Genomic DNA, 24,946 nt, shown 5'->3' with positions numbered 1-24,946 from the left:
TCCAATTTGGATTCCTATTTTTTTTTTTTCTTCTCTGATTACCATGGCTAGGACTTCCAAAACTATGTTGAATGAAAGTGGCAAGCATGGGCATCCTTGTCTTGTTTCCCATCTTAGAGGGAATGCTTTCAGCTTTTCACTGTTGAGTATGATGTTATCTGTGGGCTTATCATATATGGCCCTTATTATGTTGAGGTAGGTTCCCTCTATACCCACTTTCTGGAGAGTTTTTATCATAAATGATGTTGAATTTTATCAAAAGCTTTTTCTGCATCAATTGAGATGATCATATGGCTTTTATTGTTCACTTTGTTAATGTGGTGTGTCAGACTGATTTGGGATACTGAAAAATCCTGGCATCCCTGAGATAAATCCCACTTGATCATGGTGTATCATCCTTTTAATGTATTGTTGGATTCAGTTTGCTAGTATTTTGTTGAGACTTTTTGCATCTATGTTCATCAGTGATATTGGCTGGTAATTTTCATTTTTTGTAGTATCTTTGTCTGGTTTGGGTATCAGGGTGACGGTGGCCTCAAAGAATGAGTTCGGAAGTGGTACTTCCTCTGCAATTTTTTGGATTAGTTTCAGAAGGATCAGTGTTAACTCTTCTCTAAATGTTTGGTAGAATTCACCTGTGAAGCCATCTGGTCCTAGACTTTTGTTTGTTGGAAGTTTTTAAATAACTGATTCAATTTCAGTACTGGTAATCAGTCTGTTCATATTTTCTATTTCTTCCAGGTTCAGTCTTCAGAGATTGTACCTTTCTAAGAATTTGTACATTTTTTTCTAGGTTGTCCATTTTATTCGCATAGAGTTGCTCATAGGAGTCTCTTAGGATCCTTTGTATTTCTGTGGTGTCCGTTGTAAGTTCTTTTTCATTTTTGATTTTATTGATTTGGGCCCTCTCTCTTTTTTTCTTGATGAGTCTGGCTAAAGATTTATCAATTTTGTTTATCTTTTCAAAGAACCAGCTTTTAGTTTCATTGATTTTTTTTGACTGTATTTCATTTATTTCTGCTCTATTTTTCGGATTCCTCTCCTAAAGTAAAGAAAATATAAGCAAAAATAAACAAATGGGACCTAATTAAACTTAAAAGCTTTTGCACAGCAGAGGAAACCATCAACAAAATGAAAAGACAACCTATTGAATGGGAGAAAATATTTGCAAATGATATGACCAATATAGGATTCATATCCAACATGTATAAACAGCTTATAAAACTCAACATCAAAAACAAACAACCCAATTAAAAAATGGGCAGAACTGAATAGACATTTTTCCAAAGAAGAAATGCACATAGCCAATAGGCATATAAAAAGATGCCTAACATCAGTAATCATCAGGGAAATGCAAATATTGGGTGGGCCAAAAAGTGCCTTCAGTTATTAAGGAAAAATAAAAGACACATCTTTCATTTTCACCAAGAACTTTATTGAACAACATATTCACCCATTTGTTCCACTACCTTCTGCCATTTTTCAGGCAAATTCATGATTCCATCTTCCCATAACATTTTATCTTTTTGAGCAAAGAACTGTTCCAGGTGCCTTTTACAGTCTTCCGGGGAATTGAAATTTTTTCCATTAAGAGAACTTTGTAAAGACCAAAATAAACGGAAATCCAAAGGTGCAATGTCTGGTGAATAGGGCAGATGAATCACAACTTCCCAGCCAAGCTGTAACAGTTTTTGCCTGGTCATCAAAGAAACATGTGGTCTTGTGTTATCCTGGTGGAAGATTAATGCATTTTCTGTTGACTAATTCTGGATGCTTTTGTTGACTGCCACTTTCAGTTGGTCTAATTGGGAGCGCTACTTGTTGGACTTAATCCTTTGGTTTTCTGGAAGGAGCTCATAATAGAGGACTCCCTTCCAATCCCACCATATACACAACATCACCTTCTTTGGATGAAGACCAGCCTTTGGTGTGGCTGGTGGTGGTTCATTTCGCTTGTCCCATGATCTCTTCCATTCCACATTGTTGTACAGTATCCACTTTTCATCACCCATCACAATGTGTTTTGAAAATGCAACGTTTTCATTACGTTTCAGTAGAGAATCGCAGGTGGAAATATGGTCAAGAAGATTTTTTGCACTTAACTTATATGGAACCCAAACATCAAAGTGAGTCACATAACCAAGTTGGTGCAAATGATTTTCAGTGCTTGATTTGGATATTTTGAGTATGTTGGCTATCTCCCACGTGGTATAATGTTGATTGTTCTCAATTACTGTTTCGATTTGATTGCTATCAACTTCAACTGATCTACCTGACCATGGAGCATCATCCAGCGAGAAATCTCCAGCACGAAACTTCGCAAACCACTTCTGACATGTTCAATCAGTCACTGCACCTTCTCCATACATTGCACAAATCTTTTTGTGCATTTCAGTTGCGTTTTTACCTTTCTTGAAATAATAAAGCATAATATGCCAAAAATGTTGCTTTTTTCTTCCATCTTCAATATTAAAATGGCTACACAAAAATTTACCAATTTTGATAAGTCTTTCTTTATATGCATGCTGATATGACAGCTGTCACATACAATCTAACAAAATTGTTTTGAAGAAAGTTAAAGACAACTAAGTGCTACTAGAGCCATCTTACAGAAAAAACTGAACGAACCTTTTGGCCCATCCAATAAAAACCACAGTGAGATATCACTCCACACCTGTCAGAATGGCTATCATCAAAAAGTCAACAAATAACAAATGTTGGTGAGGATGTGCAGAAAAGAGAACCCTTGTACACTGTTGTTGAGAAAGTAAATCGGTGTGGAAAACACAGTGGAGTTTTCTCAAAAAACGAATGGCAGAGATACCATGTGACCCAGCAATTCCACTCCTGGGTATATACCAAACAAACAAACAAACACTAATTCAAAAAGATACATGCATCCCAATATTCAAAGCAGTGTTATTTACAATGCCAAGGTATGGAAGCAACCTAAGTGTCCATCAACAGATAAATGGATGAAGAAGATGTGATATATATATATATATATATATATATATATACACAATATATATATATACAAATATATATATAATGGAATACTACTCAGCCATAAAAAAGAATGACATTTTGCCATTTCCAGCAACACGGATGGACTTGGAGGGCATTATGCTAAGTGAAATAAATCAGACAGAAAGATAAATACTGTATGATATTGCTTATATGTATCATCTAAAAATACAGCAAACTAATTAACATAACACGAAACAAGCAGACCCACATATATAGAAAACAAACTAGTGGTTACCAGACATGAGGGGAAAGGGGAATATAGGGGTGGGGGAGTGGGAGGTACAAACTCTTGGGTGTAAGACAGGCTCAAGGATATATTGTACAATACGGGGAATATAGCCAACATTTTGTAATAACCGTAAATGGAAAGTAACCTTTAATATTGTATAAAAATTTTAAGTACTTTAGCAAAATAATTTTTTTTTTTTTTTTTTTTTTGCTGTACATGGGCCTCTCACTGTTGTGGCGTCTCCCGTTGCGGAGCACAGGCTCCGGCTGCGCAGGCTCAGCGGCCATGGCTCACGGGCCCAGCCGCTCCGCGGCATGTGGGATCTTCCCAGACCGGGGCACGAACCCGTGTCCCCTGCATCGGCAGGCGGACTCTCAACCACTGCGCCACCAGGGAAGCCCGCAAAATAATTTTTAAATGAAAGAATAATATGAGAATTTTAAACAGTGGTGATACCATATGATCTGTAAGAAGAAAATAAATCTCCAAAGAAATAAAAATAAATACATTATGGCTGCAACTAGAGAAAACCCGCATGCAGCAACAAAGACCCGACATAGCCAAAAATAAATTAATAAATAAATACATTTTTTAAAATAAAGAAAATAAATAAATAAATACATAAGACTTTGGAAACTGAGACATTTACCTCTTAAGCAGTAGGTGATTAACATCACAGATTTATATTTGTTACTCTATAGATCCAATTGCAATCCTTGATTTTTCCATGAATAATAACAGTTAGATTTTTATCTCTTTTATGGTGCTTACAACAATGCCCATGAAAAAGCTGTTTTCTAAAGATTTGATTCATCTTGGATTATTCTTTTATCACAGTATTTTTCATGACAGAATTAATTGTTCTAAACATGTTTATTAACTTGTCAAGGGAATATTTATCATTTCCTTTGTTAGATGTAGCTGAATGATGTTTTCTACCTAACTAACAAGTATGCCTTAGTTTCTCCTTGTGAATGAGGAATGATAAATGCCTCTTTTGCCTCTGGCTCTTCCTCTGTAAACTGGACACAATATAGATTCTTTCTAAATTTCGTATGAAATCAAACAAATGGGTTATTTGTAAATCAATATAATTTATGTAACATGGTTTTGCATGTTATCTGTCTCAGAATAAGCATAATATTGTATAATTGTATTGTATAATAATATTGTATAATTGTATTGTATAATAAGTATAATATTGCTATTTCATACAGTATAATTATAATTAGAAAACAGAAGTAAACTATATTCAACGCATAAAGGGGAAGCAAAAGTCATAGAGATCTTCTTATATCTCACAAATATTTTCATTTATTTATAGGAATATGCTTTAAAGTCTCAAGACATTTAGTAGATTTCATGTTTATTTATATAGTAAGAGAATTTTCATAAGGGTATAATTTTAGCTTCCTTACTTAGAAAAATTCTGAGGAACTTATATAAAAGCCAATGTTTCAACCATTCCCTTTAATAATACTGTAACTAGCAAGCTAATGAGTATTCACTTCTCTAAAATATCCTAAAGTTCAACTGGGCAGCTTCAAAATTTTTCATATGACTGTTGATTAAAACTTTTATTTGTACCTTGTATCCATTTCATTTTTCTTACTTTCCAAAAGAATATATTGTATAAAGGACTCATATCTAGGATATATAAAGAACTCTTAAAACTCAACAATGAGAAAACAAGCAACCTAACTTTATATATGTGTGTATACACACACACACACACACACACACAATCTATAAGAACAAAAGAAAGAAAAATACATATACACATATTTTTACCAAAGAAGATATACAGATGGCAAATAAGCATATGAAAAGATGCTCAACATCATATGTCATTAGGGAGATACAAATAAAACCACAATGAGATATAACTACACACCTATTAGAAGAGCTAAAATCCGATAACTGACAATACCAAATGCTGTTGAAGTGCAACAAGAACATACATTCATTGCTAGTGAGAATATAAAATGATACAGTTATTTGGGAAGACAGTTTGACAGTTTCCTACAGAGCTAAGCATAGTTTTACAATAGGATCAGGCAATCATATTCCCCAGCTAATTGAAAACCTATATTCACACAAAGGCCTATACCCAAATGGTTATAGCAGCTTTTTTTATAATTGTCCCAAACGGGAAATAATCATATCATATTATCCTTCAACAGGTGAATGGATAAACAAACTTGGTATTCGAGATGATGGATACTTCAGGGGATAAAAGGGAAGAAACTATAGATTCACAGAACAACATGGATGAATCCTAAATGCATGTTGCTAAGTCAAAGATGCCAAATTCAAAAGTCTACATATTGTATGATGCCGTTTATTCAACATTCTGGAAAAGACAAATTATAGGGATGGAAGACAAATCAGCATTTGTCAGAGGTTGGGAGTGAATGACTACAAAGGCCACTCACAGAGAATATTTTAGGTTGATGAAACTGTACTGTATGGTACTAGGCATAAGATACATGACTACGCATCTGTCAAAACACGTAGAATAGTACATCAAAGGGTGAACTTTAATGTATGCAATTTTTAATCAGAGTATCCTGGATGTAATGCATACTGTGACAAATAAATTTAACTGTATTCCCAATATATGATAAAACGGCACTGAAGGGGGTGGAGAAAAAGGAACTGACATAAGTGACTTTGGAAAATGATGTTCTGATTGGTAAATCTAAGACTAGGTGCAAAAATAACTGTACATAAACACCATTTTAGTTGGTAAGTTTGTTTCTCACAGGAATACAGTTAAGAAATATGAAAACACATTTACACTAGTGTAGAACAAATAAGTAAATAAATGGTAAATAATTTGAGTCAGGTTTCTCACTGTTAGTAAAAGAAGTTACAAATAAGCAAGAGGCAAAAGCTAGAATGAACCATGTGATACTGGATTAGAGTCAGACATTAGTATGAACTCACGTTTAGTTTAATAGGTATAGAGATAGACACCTATAGAAAGGATTATAGATATGTGTATACATTGGTTAATATACATGCATATATTCCATAACTCTGCGGACAGACTAGAAACAATGACACCAAGTAGCAACAAACACATCTAGCATCCAGGCCTTAGTTTCTAAACATGGTTCTCCAAAATAACAAAAACCAGACATCCTTGGAGAAATGACTAATTCTAGGCCTGGGGCAATGAAAACACAAGATGAGCCTGGAGCATTATGTAGGGCCAGGAAATAAGGCAGCACTCAAAAATCAAAAGGATAGAGGCAGATCAAAGGGACACAAGAACCCAACTGAAGGAGCACCTGATGGCCTAAGCTGGAACAATTTGAGTCATAAAATTAATTAAACTTTAAAGTTATAGAGAAATATAAAATAAATATTCATGAGTCCATACTGATAGAAATAACTGAATACATAGATAAATGGGGAAAAAGGTACAAATCTTTCTTACAAAGAATTTCAAATAACATATGTAAATACTCTTCCCTCCAGGAGATGGGGCTTAAACTCCCTCTTAGGAGTATTGGCTGGATTCCAAAAAATAGATTATGGAAAGGGAACAATAGTAACTTCACAGTGAAGAAATCTGGCAGACCTCACCTTAACCAAGTGACCAAGGTTAACATCACCAGTAAGTCATTACTGACACAAGGTGATGAGAAAGACATTTCACCTCTATGGTAATCTTCCCCAAAACCCCCAAAACCCTGGTCTGTCTAATCATGAGAAAAACAGCAAACAAAGCCAAATTCAGGGCCATTCTACAAAAGGCTGGCCAGTACTTCTCAAAATTATAAAGGTCATGGGAAACAAGGAAAGGCTGGGAACCTGTCAGAGACCATAGAAGAGAGATGATAACTAAATTCAATGTGATATACTTGATTAGGTCCGAGAACAGAAAAAAGACATAATTGTAAAAAAAAAATCGATAAATCTGAATAAAGTCTGGAGTTTAGCTAAAAGTAATGCACCGCTGTCTTTTTAGTTTTAACATATGTACTACGTAAAATAGTAACATTAGAGTAAGATGCGTGAAGAGTATATGAGAACTCTCTGTACTATCTCTGCAACTGTTTGATGAATCTAATATTCTCAAAAAAAGGTTTAGTTTTTGTTTAAGTGCATAGTTGCGTTGCATTATGATGAATCAACACAGAATAGCTATTAAGCATAGTAGAAACTGTAGCTCCTGTAAAATGCAGATTTGCAAAACCCCCTCTCTCCATATAAATTGTATCAGAATTTTCTAGAAATGGAGCCAAGCACCTGCATTTCATATAGCTATAGGTGAATCTTATGCACACCAAAATCTGAGGATTCCATTTCTAGAGCCCTGTGCCTTTTATAGTCCCAAAAGACTTTTAAAGGCTTTAAAAACCAAAGTAGTAATGGTATTATCCAAGGTAACCAAATTTGAAGAAAGTCAAAATTCAGCATATGCAAGATAGTAAGGAAAGATAATATGTATATAACTGGTGGGCACACAGGATAACAGGGTCATGATAGTTTGGCAAGTGGATTCAAAGTATGGTAAGTATCCAAGTGGCAGCTCAAAGACTAAAAGTGGAAGCAACTTGCTTATTCAATCAACCCTTCCTGGGTTGAAGAAAAGTGATATTGCTATGGAGTGCAGAGAAATTACAACGGGCCTGTTCAATCAATAGGCAACAACTGCCTTAGTATGAAGTGATACTACTCCAAAAATGAATAGTGCTGTACTGACAACCAAAACCAACACCACTAAGCTAATAAACAAATGCTCAAGCAAGTTGAAAGGCTCTGACTGGAGTGTTCTATAATGAACAGATGAACAAGGGAATGAGAATAAACTATGAAAATCAACGTGATGAAACTCACTGGTTAAATGAAGCCTAATTGGTCTCAAGTATGACATCCTGTGTGTCTCTGCCCACCCTCAGTTGCCTACCACATTTACTGTGGTAGAATTCATGCTGGCTCAGGGCACCAGTTTTGAGCCCCAACAGATTCAAGTAGTCCACAACCTTGCTGCCTCCTCCACCCACACAGCATATGCCAGCCCTCCTCTGATACCCAATCACATTCCCTCTGAATGAACCCACTTCGGCATTCTTCTGCCTGCATCAGCTAGCCCTCACTCATGTTTACCATTTATGATGGTTAATTTTACATGTAAACTTAGTCTATGGTGCCTGGTTCTTTGGTCTAGAAGCTGCTGTGAAGGTGTATTTTACATGTGATTAACTTGTAAATCAGGAGACTTTGAGAAAAGCAGATGATTCCTCCATAGTGTGCTGGACGTCATCCAATCAGTTGAAGGCCTTCAGAATGAAGACTGAAGTCCTCCCATGAATAAAGAACTATGCCTCCAGACAGCAATAGAGAAATTCTGTCTGAGTTTCTAGCTTTGGGACTCAAGACTGCAACATGAACGTTTACCTTAATTTCCAACCTGCTGACCTACCCTGCAGATTTCTGACTTGCCAAGCCCCAAAATCACATAAACCAAAGCCAATAGACAATTCCTTAAAAGAAATCTCCCCTCCCCACATATATACATTTGATCCTTGGACAACATGGGGGTTAGAGTGCAGTTAAAAACTGCATAATCCGGTTCTGCGTCTGCAGATTCAACCAACCACGAATCGTGTAGCACTGCAGTATTTACTGAAAAACATCCGTGTATAAGTGGACCCACACAGTTCAAACCCATATTGTCCAAGGGTCAACCGCAATACGATAGTTTACCCTATTATATAAAATACAATAACCTATTATATATCCAATCCAATCCAATATAATATAAATATCCTATTAGGTCTGTTTCTCTGGAGAACCCTAACTAATACACTACTCTGATCATTTTTCTACCAGTAACACTGTAACCATCTTCTCTTATAATGAAATACACTGCAGCTATTTTACCATTGCTACACCCAATGATATTTTTTCTTAGTAAGGTATGATATTTAGATAAGTTATAATCAATATATAGACTGAGAGATTCCCATTTTGTTCTTTGCATCAAATAGCATAGAATCAATATTCCATATCCTGGCTGAGTATCAGAATCACTTGTGGCACTTCTTAAAAGTACAGTTGATCCTTGAACCACACGGACTTGAACCGGGTGGGTTCACTTAATCTACAGTACTACTCAGTCTGGGGTTGACTGAATATGAAGATGTTCAACCATAGATACGGAAGGCCGATTGTAAAGTCATACTTGAATTTTCGACTGTGTGAGGGTCCACACCCTTAACCCCAAAGTTGTTCAAGGGTCAACTGTACATATGCCAGAGTTCAACCCCGAACTTGCTGAATCAGAATTTCCTCAACTGATTTTGATTCACAGCCAACGGCTGAAATCCCTGGGCATAAAATCATTTGACCACAGTATCTGCAACAGGATCTAGTCCAAGGTCACTTTTTTAAATAGAGAACTTGAGGTTAAGGGAGAATAAATTACTTATTCAAATTCCCAAAAAGGGTAAGAATGAACAGTATCAGGCTGCTATGTTTTTCATATTTCTATAAAGTACCTTTTATTTTCTTATATAGACATTTCCAGAAAAAAGATAACAAGTGGCATTCCAATCACTCAGTGCACACAGTTATGCATAGCTTATCATCTGATCCACAGCTCCAGTTCACTAATATAGATAGATTATAATATTTAGAAAATAAAAAGAGGCAGCTCTATTTTATAAGGTAGTTCATGCCATGTACACATCAAACTATCTGGTATATAGTTAGAAGACCTTGTAAATAGCTAAAATCTTGGCTATTAATTGTGTTGTAATAAAACTTTGAGGACATGTAAATGGTACTATGTTATGTTTGATGATTTAATCAAAGAAGGGTGACCTCACTTTCCTAGTGATGGAACTTCGGTAGATGCATTCAAAGAGCTAACATAAATCTTAGCTTATTTTCTAGTAGCTAGCAAAAAACTTCCAAAATCACTTCATATTGTGGATATGAAAACACAAAATAATCAATAACCTCAGTTTTTCACTACCGCTGACTTCTAACACTCCATGGCTTCTAATACAACATTTGTATTTTTTAAAGAATTAAAAATTGACAGAGTATATACATACACAATCAGCTAAGATGCATGTTTCCACTAATGTCTACTTTACCTAACTAACGTCCAATATTGGAAGGGTAGGCAAAAATATTCAATATTATTATTATTTTTAAATTATACCACTCTAACCCTAATTATAAAATACAGAATACTATTTTATATTAATAATCATATCTCTTTATAATAATTTACTACATATATATTCATACTACAATCCACATTAAGGTACAAATTTTAGCGAACATTAACATTAGTGATCAAAGCCCAATATGTACGTACGAATCTGTGCACTCCATACATACATACACACAGAATGGTTTTCTAAGATGTCACTGAACGTAGCGCAAAATGTGAATTGAGATGCTATTTTGTAGAGAGTTCTAATATTATATTATTACCTGTTTTCTCTTGTTCATTTGACCCAACAGCATTCTTTTGCAACAAGATAGTCTGAGGGATGCTCTACATCATCCAGCTATGAAACAGAGTTTTATAAACCCAAGTGTCCCATAGAGACATTTACTCCAAGGAACTGGTATAATTCAAAATGTAATCTAACCAAACATGCTTCACAGTCTGGCTAGGAGAAGCAATACCATGGTTTATAGAATAGTGTCTCTGGAAAGAAAAGGAAGTGGACTCTTGGTTCTGCATAAAATCTTGTTAATCCTACTTCCATTTCCCCCTCCTACATTTGTAATAACTGAATAAACTGATTATGTTTTTTTATCTTGTAGCTGCAATCTCTGTAGACAGACTGATTAAAATACTTACATTGATGTGATCAATATAGTTACCAATCAATAACGCTCCAGGAATTGATTTTTATAATCTGAGGAATTCTGCACCTTGATTCATTTATATACTATTGTCTTTTTTCTAAAAATTAGGGATTGTTAATGTGGAAAATAAAAAAAAGGATTAAGGGGGAAGGGCCACGAAGGGAAAATTGCAGTTCTCTACAGCATAACTGAGGAATACATGTGATTAAGGAAAAAGTGATGATTTGGGCGGGGGATAAAAGCGTGGATAATTGATAGAGAACTCGTGAAAGAGGGAAGCAATTGTAAATAGATTATTGTGGATGTGGAACTGACATTTCCAGTTATCATTACTGTTTTTTGTCCTTGACAGTTAAGATCTGAGGAATGTTAAGCAATGTTTCAATAGCTGCATGTATAAGAAAATAATATTCCCGCCACCAGAAGCTGCTCTAGTACAGCTTCCCCCTTCTACTCTAGGCCATGGACTCTACCACACAGACACTCAAAGGCAAGAGTGTTATCCCTTAAAATTGTCAGTAGTTCTCTTCCCCTCAACTCTCAGTTCCAACAGCCTCTTCCCTTTCTAATGGGCTGCCTTTAGCCTCACCTTCCTTCCCAGATCCAGCAGTTACTCCACAATAGATCTGCATTGCACGTCCTGTAAAGGAATGCAAGGTTTTGTCTTGGCGTTCAGTCTCTCTTCCAAGAGATACACACACACACACACACACACACATATAATGTATAAATTCATATTACTGCCAATGGTTTCAAAGAATCACTTTTCTGGCAGAAGAAAATCAAGGGATTACATTACTAATGGAGCATTGAGTCATACAGCTGACAGTATTTGGCAGATTATTAATGAGCCTTTAATCCTGGGTTGCTTGTCATGTATGAAATCAGAACTTAAGAGCACCATCTACATTAGAAAAAGCAGGTTGATAATCTTTCTATTTAAAGAACGTATGCCAATCTTTTAATTCACTTTATAATAAATGAGATTTAAAATCATTTGGGCAGAAAGTTACTAAATATCAGATATTTCCTAGAAATTTGAAACTTTAAATAGGTTTAACTGACCTTAACTACTCAGATATATTTGGAAAATGGCAAAAGACTTCAAGAAAATAAGTCAAAAGGACATTGTTTATTTTTCATGTATGAACTGAAATATAAAAAGGTCAGAGGAAAAGTAATAAATGTGAGTAATACACAGGAAACACTTTACAAAACATTTACTTTGGAAACTGTGCTTTTTGCTGAGTTTAACAGTGGTTGGTTGAGGTATCATATTTTTATAAAAAAGGAAATCAGCAAATAAGTCATTGAGAATATGGTTAAAAAGTTTAGAAAATTAGGGCTTCCCTCGTGGCGCAGTGGTTGAGAGTCCGCCTGCCGTTGCGGGGGACACGGGTTCGTGCCCCAGTCCGGGAGGATCCCGCATGCCGCAGAGCGGTTGGGCCCGTGAGCCATGGCTGCTGGGCCTGTGCATCCGGAGCCTCTGCTCCGCAGCGGGAGAGGCCACAACAGTGAGAGGCCCGCGTCCCGCAAAAAAAAAAAAAATTAGAAAATTAAAATGTGAGAGCATATTACTCATGTCAAATTATGAAGAATAATGATTACATTAAATACAAGCTTATTAACACATTGGGTTAATAGTATAGTAAGGTATGGAATCATAAGGAACATTTTATAAGGATTTTGCATTTTTTTCCTAACTTGTTTGGAAAAACTTACACTTGATTTTAGTGAAACAAAGTATCTACACCTTCAACCAAGACATTCTGGATTTGTAGGTTGACTAACACCATTCCACCAAAATTATTTTCCCTAAACCTAATTGCTATGTAGGAAAAGGTATGAGAACGTCTGTAGCAATTTCTGTATCTGTGACAATAGTAGTAAAGATTTCAAACAAAATATTATTGAATATATATGAATATTTCAATATATATATACATATTCTATTATCAACTCATTAGCATCTAATTTTACATCCATCACATATACATTCTGTCAGTGAACATAGTGAACTGAAACCGACTCTAGGGCCCATGAGATTAAAGTCAACGCCTGTTGCAATCATTCAGCATTTAGCACAAAGCTGGAATATATTAGGTCCTAGATAGTTATTGACTAGACATATGGTGTGTCCATGCCATTCTAACTCAGTGTTCTCTACCTGTATTTGTGAATTCCATGGATCTGTTCTTGTGTTTACATCCAAATGAAAAATTCCTGGAAGCATTTTCAAAATTATCTGGATCTGTCTATAGCTCAATGCAGCAGCACAAACTCACTGTCCATGCCTGCGTGTGTGTTTTGAATCACACTGAGTGTGACTGCTGCTAGGCTGGCATGTTCTAGTGTAAAAAGGACAACTGTCGCATGTCCACCCTTATAGTCACATTTTTACCAGCTGCAAACACTAAAATTTCCTTTTAAAGTGATGACTGGGAGGTGAAAAATAGTTTAATAGAATGAAACTCAAAGGGAAGAGTGTTATCCCTTAAAATTCTGTCCGTAGTTCTCTTCCCCCTCAATTCCCAGTTTGAACAGCCTCTTCAGTTATTGAAGTTACTGAGGCTTTTAATGGTATTTCATGAAATCAACAAACTGCATCAGAATTACTTTTCACAAACTAATAAAAAAGAACATGGACAGACACTATTTGAATGATGACTTCCACTACCTGAAAGCAAAAGTACATTATGAATCATCATATGAGCTAAAGTATGTCATGTCTTCAGTACAGAAGGGCGGTAGAGCACTGAGATCTTTCATGGATGTCGGGACACAGACACGGCGCACTCGAAAGGGAACCTGCATCTCGTCAACTAGTGTGTTCTCAGTGACAAGGGACTGTGTTTAAGACAAAAAGCATAATCGGGTGCATAATTGGAACTCCTTAATTTTAATAGTTTTATAGTTGTATTTGCATATATTTACAAATTGTCTGGTTTACAGTTATAAAAGCATACCAATTTCTATGCCTGGTTTTATGTTTATGCATATTAAACTAAAATTATAATAGTAATTTATCACCATTGGGTGTCTTTGATTTTTTTTCCTTCTAAAGGAAATAGAGTTTAAATATATATTCAACATCTACTCCCACTCATTTTTTTAATTTGGAGAAATAATGAGACTAAAACTTTTAATAGGCCACTCAATATTTTAATTTATATTTTTGAGCCCCTACTATGTGAAATTTAGCATCACAAGTTGAACAGTCTTTGTTCTAATGGAGCTCATGGTCCAGCCAAACTTCCCAAACTACCTAGAGAGGAATCCAATTCAGAGTGTCACTCTGCTATTTATAAGCTCTGTGTTTGATCATGTTACATACTTTAATTCACAATTTCTTTACCTGTAAAATATGGGTAATAATAATCAAATCTAATCCAGTATCTGTAATAATGAGGTAATGCAGAGTGAACAGCCCAGAGATATAGAATATTGATGTATCACTTTTCACTACCTCTCATTAAATGATTGATTTATACATATGTATACACACACACACACACACACACAAAACACAGAGAGTGAGATAAGCCACCAACTGCTGCTACTTATGGTCTACTTCCTTAAGATTATACCATTGATCCTACTTCATCTATTAATTTTCAAAGAAGGAATTATATGTAACATTTACTAGCACTTAGCTACAAAAGAAATACAAATATGAGGAGCTTATAGAACAAGTTTTTATGTTAGTACCTATAAAATACCTGTCATATAATAGGTGCTCAATAGAAATATGCTGAATGAATGAATGAGAGCTAATCATTGACACGGAGTCAGAACTTATTGTCTAATATCAGTTGTGTAACTATTAGTTCTGTAACATTTGTAAATTAATGAAGGGAACTGAAAGTCAAAACAGTTTTTGCAGATTATAGCATGAGAATTTTTATTTGTTGACTCTGCATTTATCATGAGTAATACTGTGATAGCTAATTTTTATATGTCAACTTCAAAGGGGGTACCCAGATATTTAGTCAAATGTTATCGTTTGTGCCTGAAAGGGTGTTTTTCCATGAGGTTAACATTTGAAATAGTAGACTAAGTAAAGCAGATTGCTTTCCTTAAAGTCGATGAGCCTCATACAATCATTTGAAGGCCTGAATAAAATAAAAATGCTGACCTTCCTCTGAGTAAGCAGGAACTCCTCTTGCCTGACTGCCTTGGAGCAGGGACATTGTTTTTTCCTGCCTTCATCTTGAATTTCCTGGGTCTTGAGCCTCCTGGCCTTTGGACTGGACCTACACCATGGACTCTCCTGGTCTCAAGTACGGCAACTGCAGATTTTGAGACTTGTCAGCCTCCATAATCACGTGAGCTAATTCCTTATTTTATATAATATACAAATATATCTTCTATTGGTTCTGTTTTTCTGGAGAATCCTAACATAATACCAACACTGACCACAAACATTTCAAAGAAACCTTCATCTTATAGTCCTATATTGATATTTTAAAAGACATTATCTTAGCACAGACCAAGTTATAAACTATAAAATTTGATTATCAAATTTTTTTAATTTCGGGGGCTTCCCTGGTGGCACAGTGCTTAAGAAACCACCTGCCAATGCAGGGAACATCCGTTTGAGCCCTGGTCCGGGAAGATCCCACATGACACGGAGCAGCTAAGCCCATGTGCCACAACTACTGAGCCGGCATGTCACAACTACTGAAGCCCAAGCACCTAGAGCCCATGCTCCGTAACAAGAGAGGCCATCGCAATGAGACGCCCATGCACTGCAACAAAGAGTAGCCCCCACTCGTTGCAACTAGAGAAAGCCCACATCCAACAAAGACCCAATGCAGCCAAAAATTTAAAAATAAAATAAATACATTTAAAAAATAAAATTTAAAAATTTTCTAAAAACATCATCTGCTCTGAAGTTTTTTCATTCTGTGTTTGTATTTAGCTTTACATTCCTCATTAAAGAAAAACTGGATGCAATGTTTTTGTTTAGATATATGTATATTTCCTTCATGGAAATTTGAGGTTCCAGTTCATGCTAGTTTATTGATTTCCCTTTAAAAAGTTAGATTTTAAACCTTAGGTTTCTCTTAGTTATAACATGTATTTTAACATTATCTTCTAATCTAGGGAGTAATGATGAGGGATAAAAAATCTGAGAAACACCATTATCACCCCTTAGTATACATAGAACCATTCAATAGTATTATTTTAATATTTGAAGAGTAAAGTTGTCCAGATAAATTAATTATTAAATGATCTTGGGACATAAGGAGAAAATGTCCTACAAAATCAAGATTTCTTCTATTTAAATAGATTCTTCCAGTGAAGCCTACAATGGACTATTCCAAGGAAAATTTTGAAAGATTGCAATTATATTAAGACTAAACACTGGTGTTAAGCAAACATAGAATACAATTTTATCTCACTGAGAAACTGATCATGTAGTTCTTTTCCATCTCTAATGTATGATCCTATCATTAACATCAACTTATCAAATAGACATTGTTATTATTCTATTTCTTTACAGACTCAACAATTAAATGCCTCTAAAATTGCTTAGATAAGTGTACAAAGTGACAGTTGATATTTGATCCTTTGCTTCCTTCATAAACAATGATTATAGCACAGCATGAGTTTTCAAAGAGAAATAAAGGGACCCCCCAAAAAAGTACATTAGTCAAAGTCATGGTAATAAAACTGTAAGTGAAAACAGCTATTTTATCCAAAAACTTTAAAACCATTGAGAGCACTTAAAACAGTCCATCACTCTTTCTTGTACCTTGAGAACAGAGACCATGTCTGATTCTTCTGTGTATCTCCAGAGTCAAACACAAAATATTTTTACACATATTTGGAATACTGTCTAGAAATGGCTGTTGAATTAATTAATTATAAATACCTAGATTGGTCTTATGTCTTCCACTATAACATCCTTAACTTCTAAGAAAATATTGACTTTTTAATATCATATACATGTGTAATATCTTATACGTATTTACTGGAGACAAGAAAGGGAGAAAAACAGTAGTTTTTTGTTTTGTTTTGTTTTGGTCTGCTTCTCCACTAGAATACAAACCTCATGGGAACAGACTTTGTCTCTCTGTTACTAATATATGCCCAAATCCCATACCAGTGCCTGGGCCATATTAAGTAATCAATAAATATTTACTGAACGAATGAATGAAAGATAATTTGAGATCAATGGTATTTCCTACCACTGTGGCTCATTCCATACAACATAATTGAGGCGTTACAAAAAATGCTTGCTGAGTGGCAGTGAAAGGACAAATGAGGCTGGAGGGGATAAATACATCCACACAGTTAAGCTCTTTCTCTAAGAATACACCTAAGCCTTTTGTTTTCTGACAAACAAAAGAGAAGTCTGCACTTACCCAAGACGAAGGAAATTGCTAAATCACGTGAAAGGGACTCCGAGACAGGTACCGCAGGCCCCGCGGCTTCGCCTTCACCTTGGCCTTCACACCCACCATGCTGCCCGCGCCGCCCTCGCAGGTGCGCCAGAGCTACCACGCCGACTGCGAGGCCGCCGTCAACAGTCATTTCACCCTGGAGCTCCACGCCTCTTTCGTGGGCCTGGCCGCGGCCTTTTACCTCCACCGCGACGACGTGGCCTTGAAGCACTTCAGCCGGTTCTTCCTGCGCCACTGTGGGCCCAGGGCCTGAAGCGCCTGCAGAACCAGCGCGGGGGGCCGCCTCAACTTCCAAGACATCAGGAAGCCAGTCAGTGACGAGTGCAAGAGCGGCCTCAAGGCCATGAAGTGCGCCTTGTTCCTGGAGAAGCAAGTGGTCGACCCGGAGCCTGCTCCACTGCACCAGCTGGCCACCGACAAGTGCGACCCCCACCTGCTCCACTTCCTGGCAACTCACTACCTCAGCCAGTAGGTGGCGCTCATCAGACAGCTGGAGGGTCATGTCACCACCCTGAGCATGATGGGGGCCCCAGACGTCGAGCTGGCAGGGTAACTCTTTGACAAGCTCACCCTGGGCGACAGCGACAAGAAGAACTGAGCCTGGACTGGACTTCCCCAGAGCCACGGGGTGACCAGAGCCCTGGTCACCATGCCTGCCATGCAGACGGCAAGAGTGCCCTTGCAGAAGAAGTTCACTTAAGTTTTGGTTGTTTTTTTTTTGGCAACAAGGGCAGGACTCTCTTTTCCTGGACTTTATCACTTAAGTTTTTTTCTTCCAGTTTTTCCATTTCTTCCAATAAAGTTATTGGTTCATAAATAAATAAAGGTCTCTGGTTGATTCATGTGGGCAAATCTCTCATTTTTTAAGTTTTAAAACAGGTATCCAGGAGTTTCTGAACACAGCCATACCCCAACCAGATGCAGCTCAGGATCTCCATAGTGGGAGGGAGAAGGTGTTCCATGGGGCCCTGGAAAACACAAAATCAGTCTTCCCCTTATAAATAATGTAGGTATATGGGGGTAGACTGGGGTGGCGTGGGGTGAGGTAGGGGTACCTGGTGAATGTGGGTGCATGTGCATAGTGAAAGTATAGAACCATAGCCTGAAAATCATGATTGCAGTTGCCTCTGGGGAACAAGTGAAGGGAATGGGATTGGGCAGGAATTAAAATAAAGGGTGTCTTCAGTTTCACCTGAAATGTTTATGTGCATTAATTATGCAAATACTAATGGTTAAGTATGAGTAGCAAGATGGGGGGTGGAGGGGTTTGGAAGTCTGAATGGTGGAGTATCTCTTTGACAAGTTCACTCTGGGCAACAGTGATAATGGAAAAATGAGTGTTAGGCTGTCTTGCTCAGAAACACGGAGGTGACCTCCCATGGTCACCAATGCCTGGCATGCATGTTGTAATAACAAAACATCCACTTATATATGTTTTCTTTCTTTGTATCATATGTATATATGCATGCTTGTGTGTGTGTGTGTGTATACATATATATATGTATAAACATATATATATATATATATATATATATATATATATATATATATTTTTTTAACTCCAACAAGCAGCAGAGCTCATTTTGAAGTTCATTAGGAAGACGCCCTTTGTTGAAAAGCAGTTCGGCGATCACATTACTGGAAATGATATAGCTGCTTCCTAGACCTTTCCTGAGCCTGGCTGTATTTCTGCCCTTGGGTTTCACATATCCAACTTTGATTTAGTTTTTGTTATTTGCTACCAAGAGAACCTAAGCTAATATGTCCTATTATCAACACACTTTTACCAGCCTCCACTGTATTTACACTAGAGTAAATAGCTCTTCTAAGGTAGTAAATGACATTTTTCCCTTTATCCCTACTACAGAGTCCACTGAAAGGAAAAAGGATCAAGGGTGGAAGGGATCAAATAAGAACAATTTCCCGAATGGAAATACAGAATACTGAAGCCTGCTACCATATGCATCTCTTCTCACCTAAAAGTGTTTTCCTCATAATTTACAGAATTTTAATTCCTTAGATCAACCTTCCCAAGACTGTGTTCAGTATCAGCCAGTGCCTCAAAAACATTCACAAGTGTTCAGTGGAAAACTTGTATTAATCGAATTAGCAGGATTTTTTGTTTTGTTTTTTCAGTTTTTGTTTATTCTAGGAATTTTATCTCTGATGTAAAAAATATACATTTTGAATGTATAACGTGGGGATAAAATATTCAGTGTTTCCCAAACATTCTGATCATGGGATTCTTTTTCTACCAAATCTCACAGAACAGTATTCCAAAGAAAATAGCTTTGGAAACAACATTAAAAGGTCCCACTGTGGGCTTCTCTGGTGGCGCAGCAGTTAAGAATCCATCTGCCAATGCAGGGGACATGGGTTTGATCCTTGGTCTGGGAAGATCCCACATGCCGCGGAGCAACTAAGCCCATGTGCCACACTACTGAGCCTGTGCTCTAGAGCCCGCAAGCCACAACTACTGAAGCCTGTGCACCTAGAGCCCATGCTCCGCAACAAGAGAAGCCAGCAAAATGAAAAGCCCATGCACCACAATGAAGAATAGCCCCCACTTGCCGCAACTGGAGAAAGCCCGCATGCAGCAACAAAGTCCCAACGCAGCCAAAAAATAAAATAATATAAAAATAAAGTTAAAAAAAAAAAATAGGGCCCTTCGTGTGTTGTTCCAGAAGCACATGCCTGGTAGCTAAACCTCATTCACTTTCACTTAGAGGTCATTATGAGGAACGGGAACCTTTGCTGTGAAGGTTTCAGCACAGTAAGCTTTAGACAGTAAGTGTAATGCAGGGCCCTCACCATGACAGTGGGTAGGTATCACACACATCCATTTTGTTTCCTGATAGGTAACTCCCAACACTGTATTTTTCCATCTGTTCTAATTTACATTTCTAAATGAATGGTCTCTGGGAATGATAACATTGATGTTTCTCCAGCACTTATATCAAAGTCAAGAGAAAGTTTAAGGCTGCTAAGTAGTTTATATTCTTCACCTCCCTCTACCTATGTATTCATCTCACCAGCAGCAGAATTCTTCATTTATTTTCCAGACTAGATGGCTGAATTTTGGTCAGTAATACACCTTTTGGTCAAAAACAGTCTGTGCCTGCATCTTTTTGAAAATAAGATGACTGTTCCTCTCACCAAAGCATGCTGAAATTTCTCAGAATTCAGACATTTAACTATAAGAAAAGAAATAAGGCATACATACTATAAAACATTGTATTAATGAAGTCCAAGATTGTTAAATAAATATATAATAAGTAATGTGTTTAATGTGTAGCATGTTTTTCCTCCAGTAGAGATGATCAACATTATTCACATCATTATTTGATTTTTGAATGAGCACCTTATGGCAATGCATTCCTCTTTAGGTTCAATGTAGGACTTATCAAGTTTCTCTCCAGCCCTAAAATACATGCTGCAATTCTATAAATTGAAACTGCATTATTCCCAAACAATATAGTGGGCATGAGACAATATCAAAAATCTTGTATATTTTTAAAATTTAAATGTGTTCCCACAACAACCCTTAGGTATCAATTCTCATGACACCTCCACTGAATTTGATAAGGTGTCTATTTTATTCCCAGGCAGATTCAGCGTAATACAAAACTATTATTTTCTCAATATGAGAAATATTCTATCACATTAATACACGATTATATAAGGCTGGAAAATAAGAAGGTGATTAAAGCAAGCTTCTCAACAAGAATACTATTTCAGTCTGGCCCATCTTATTAACCACAACTTTCATTTGTCTACTGTTTGGCTGATTAATTCGATTCAACAGGCATTTACTCTTTTTTTTAAAATAAAGTCCAATATTCTCGACTGTTTATTCTATTTTATTTTATTTTATTTATTTATTGGCTGCGTTGGGTCTTCATTGTTGCGCATGGGCTTTCTCTAGTGGTGGCGAGCGGGGGCTACTCTTCGTTGCACTGTGCAGGCTTCTCATTGTGGTGGCTTCTCGTTGCAGAGCAGGGGCTCTATGCATGTGGGCTTCAGTAGTTGCAGCACATGGGCCCTAGAGGGCATGGGCTTCATTAGTTGCAGCATGTGGGCTCAGTAGTTGCGGTGCACGGGCTCTAAGGTGTGTGAACTTCAGTAATTGTGACTCACGGGCTCTAGAGCGCAGGCTCAGTAGTGTGGCGCCCAGGCTTAGCAGCTTCGCGGCATGTGGGATCTTTCCAGACCAGGGCTCAAACCCGTGTCCCTGCACTGGCAGGTGGATTCTTAACCACAGCACCACCAGGGAAGTCCCAAGCATTTATTCTTAATAAATGAGTTTGTGCTGGGGAATCAAAGTTAAATAAGACATGTACTTGGTCCAGTTAAACTAAATATATTAGCACTTTGCCAATTTTCTAAGAGGAAAATACAAGTCCAATATGAGGTTATTTTAATAAACAATTAAATCAATAGTATAGCTAGGGAGTGTTTTCATTTATTACTCTCCATTTTAGCTTTATAAAGAGGTATGCTACCCAGTCGTTCAACAAACTCACAAATGGGAATGCAGCAATTTTTAATAAGTATGAGAAATAATGTAGGCCAGCTATTCCTCTCTGAATGGTGGACTCTAAATGAATCTAAAGCATCATCAAAAAAAGTAAAATAAATCAAAAACAAATGAAGCATCATCATAATGACCATCATCTGGGTAAATTATGCTGTCGAAATAACATGTTAAGGAACTTCCTCTTCCTAATAATAAGGAATGTTACCTGATGGAGAGAGAGAATTTGGGGAAGAGCAATAATACAACATGATCAACAGATTAAATTTTAGCAAACAAGGACACTCATTTGTTTACATATTTTACACTGCTGTTGCCTACAGACAGAGGAGGCACCTGAAGGTATATTTTACTAGTGTGGGTCACATAGGAGTCTTCTAAGGAACTGGTTTAAAAACATCATTCCAAAACTAGTAAAAAAAAAAAAAAAATTATTTCCACTGTAGATTTGAACCTGTAAGTAATCTATAGGTAAATGTAATCTAAAAAATATTAGGGCAGCCTTAATGGCAGTGCTTTATATAAGAAAGAAACACATACTTGCTGAAAGCTTTTACAGCATCACTAGCTTGCATCCAATAATAAAAACAGCCTACACTTTTTATTTTTACATCTTTATTGGAGTATAATTGCTTTACAATTTGGTGTTAGTTTCTGCTTTATAACAAAGTGAATCAGTTATACATATACATATACTCCCATATCTCTTCCCTCTTGTGTCTCCCTCCCTCCCACCCTCCCTATCCCACCCCTCTAGGTGGTCCCAAAGCACCAAGCTGATCTCCCTGTGCTACGCAGCTGCTTCCCACTAGCTATCTATTTTATGTTTGGTAATGTATATATGTCCATGCCACTCTCTCACCTTGTCACAGCTTACCCTTCCCCCTCCCCATATCCTCAAGTCCATTCTCTAGGTCGTCTGTGTCTTTATTCCTGTCTTACCCCTAGGTTCTTCATGACATTTTTTTTCTTAGATTCCATATATATGTGTTAGCATACGGTATTTGTCTTTCTCTTTCTGACTTACTTCACTCTGCATGACAGACTCTAGGTCCATCCGCCTCACTACAAATAATTCAATTTCGTTTCTTTTTATGGCTGAGTAATATTCCATTGTATATATGTGTCACACCTTCTTTATCCATTCATCCGATGATGGAAACTTAGGTTGTTTCCATCTCCTGGCTATTGTAAATAGAGCTGCAATGAACATTTAGGTACATGACTCTTTTTGAATTTATGGATTTTGAATTATGGTTTATGGTACATGCCCAATAGTGGGATTGCTGGGTCATATGGTAGTTCTATTTGTAGTTTTTTAAGGAACCTCCATACTGCTCTCCATAGTGGCTGTACCAATTCACATTCCCACCAGCAGTGCAAGAGTGTTCCCTTTTCTCCACACCCTCTCCAGCATTTATTGTTTCTAGATTTTTTGATGATGGCCATTCTGACTGGTGTCAGATGATATCTCATTGTAGTTTTGATTTGCATTTCTCTAATGATTAAAGATGTGGAGCATTCTTTCATGTGTTTGTTGGCAGTCTGTATATCTTCTGTGGAGAAATGTCTATTTAGGTCTTCTGCCCATTTTTGGATTGGGTTGTTTATTTTTTTGGTATTGAGCTCCATGAGCTGCTTGTAAATTTTGTAGATTAATCCTCTGTCAGTTGCTTCATTTGCAAATATTTTCTCCCATTCTGTGGGTTGTCTTTTGGTCTTGTTTATGGTTTCCTTTGCTGTGCAAAAGCTTTGAAGTTTCATTAGGTCCCATTTGTTTATTTTTGTTTTGATTTCCATTTCTCTAGGAGGTGGGTCAAAAAGGATCTTGCTGTGATTTATGTCATGGAGTGTTCTGCCTATGTTTTCCTCTAAGAGTTTGATAGTTTCTGGCCTTACATTTAGGTCTTTAATCCATTTTGAGCTTATTTTTGTGTATGGTGTTAGGGAGTGATCTAATCTCATACTTTTACATGCATGTACCTGTCCAGTTTTCCCAGCACCACTTATTGAAGAGACTGTCCTTTCTCCACTATACATTCCTGCCCCCTTTATCAAAGATAAGGTGACCGTATGTGTGTTGGTTTATCTCTGGGCTTTCTATTCTGTTCCATTGATCTATCTTTCTGTTTTTGTGCCAGTACAATAGTGTCTTGATTACTGTAGCTTTGTAGTATAGTCTGAAGTCAGGGAGCCTGATTCCTCCAGCTCCATTTTTCGTTCTCAAGATTGATTCGGCTATTCGGGGTCTTTTGTGTTTCCATACAAATTGTGAAATTTTTTGTTCTAGTTCTGTGAAAAATGCCAGTGGTAGGTTGATAGGGATTGCACTGAATCTGTAGACAGCTTTGGGTAGTAGAGTCATTTTCACAGTGTTGATTCTTCTAATCCAAGAACATGGTATATCTCTCCATCTATTTGTATCATCTTTAATTTTTGACTCTTAATGGACATTTGGTTTGTTTTCAGTTTGTGCTAATGCAAATCATGGACAGGAATCCTGCTGTACCCGTTATTCTGGTGCATTTACACAGGGCGGGGGTGAGGGCTGCTGGCTCACAGGCTATTTATATACCTTCAGGTGATGGAGAGTGCTAAATGCTTTCCAAAGTAGTTGTGTCGATTTATACTCCAGTATAAACAGGGTAGAAGATTCCCATAGTACTTCAGGTCTACAATACCTGATACTACCAGACTTTTTATTTATGTATTTGTCAATCTGATTGACATGTAGTTTCCTTGGTTTTGACTCACTTTTCACTTATTACTTCATGAAGTCGTACACTTTTCTGTGTTTACTGGCTGTATGGATTTCCTTTTTTATGAGGTTTACATCAACTATTGTTATTTTTATTATTATTTTTATTATTTTTATTATTTTATTATTTACTTATT

General features: G+C 36.8%; 2 pseudogenes across 2 annotated transcripts in view; one reads left to right on the top strand and one right to left on the bottom strand.

Moving 5' to 3' along the window:
• LOC308620770 (centrosomal protein of 78 kDa-like) overlaps positions 1-24,946 on the bottom strand; it is a 1,829,729-nt pseudogene that overhangs the window by 1,190,968 nt on the left and 613,815 nt on the right. The gene's annotated exons all lie outside the window — the stretch shown is intronic.
• Positions 17,320-18,468, top strand: LOC308621097 (ferritin heavy chain-like; annotated as a pseudogene). The gene has a single exon. The product of its transcript is annotated as a ferritin heavy chain-like (transcript).

Source organism: Mesoplodon bidens, assembly GCF_964165515.1.
Source record: "Mesoplodon bidens genome assembly, chromosome: 7".
NCBI classification, from domain to species: domain Eukaryota; kingdom Metazoa; phylum Chordata; class Mammalia; order Artiodactyla; family Ziphiidae; genus Mesoplodon; species Mesoplodon bidens.
The sequence above is the reverse complement of the archived record's forward strand: the minus strand, read 5'-3'. Positions and strand labels throughout refer to the sequence as shown.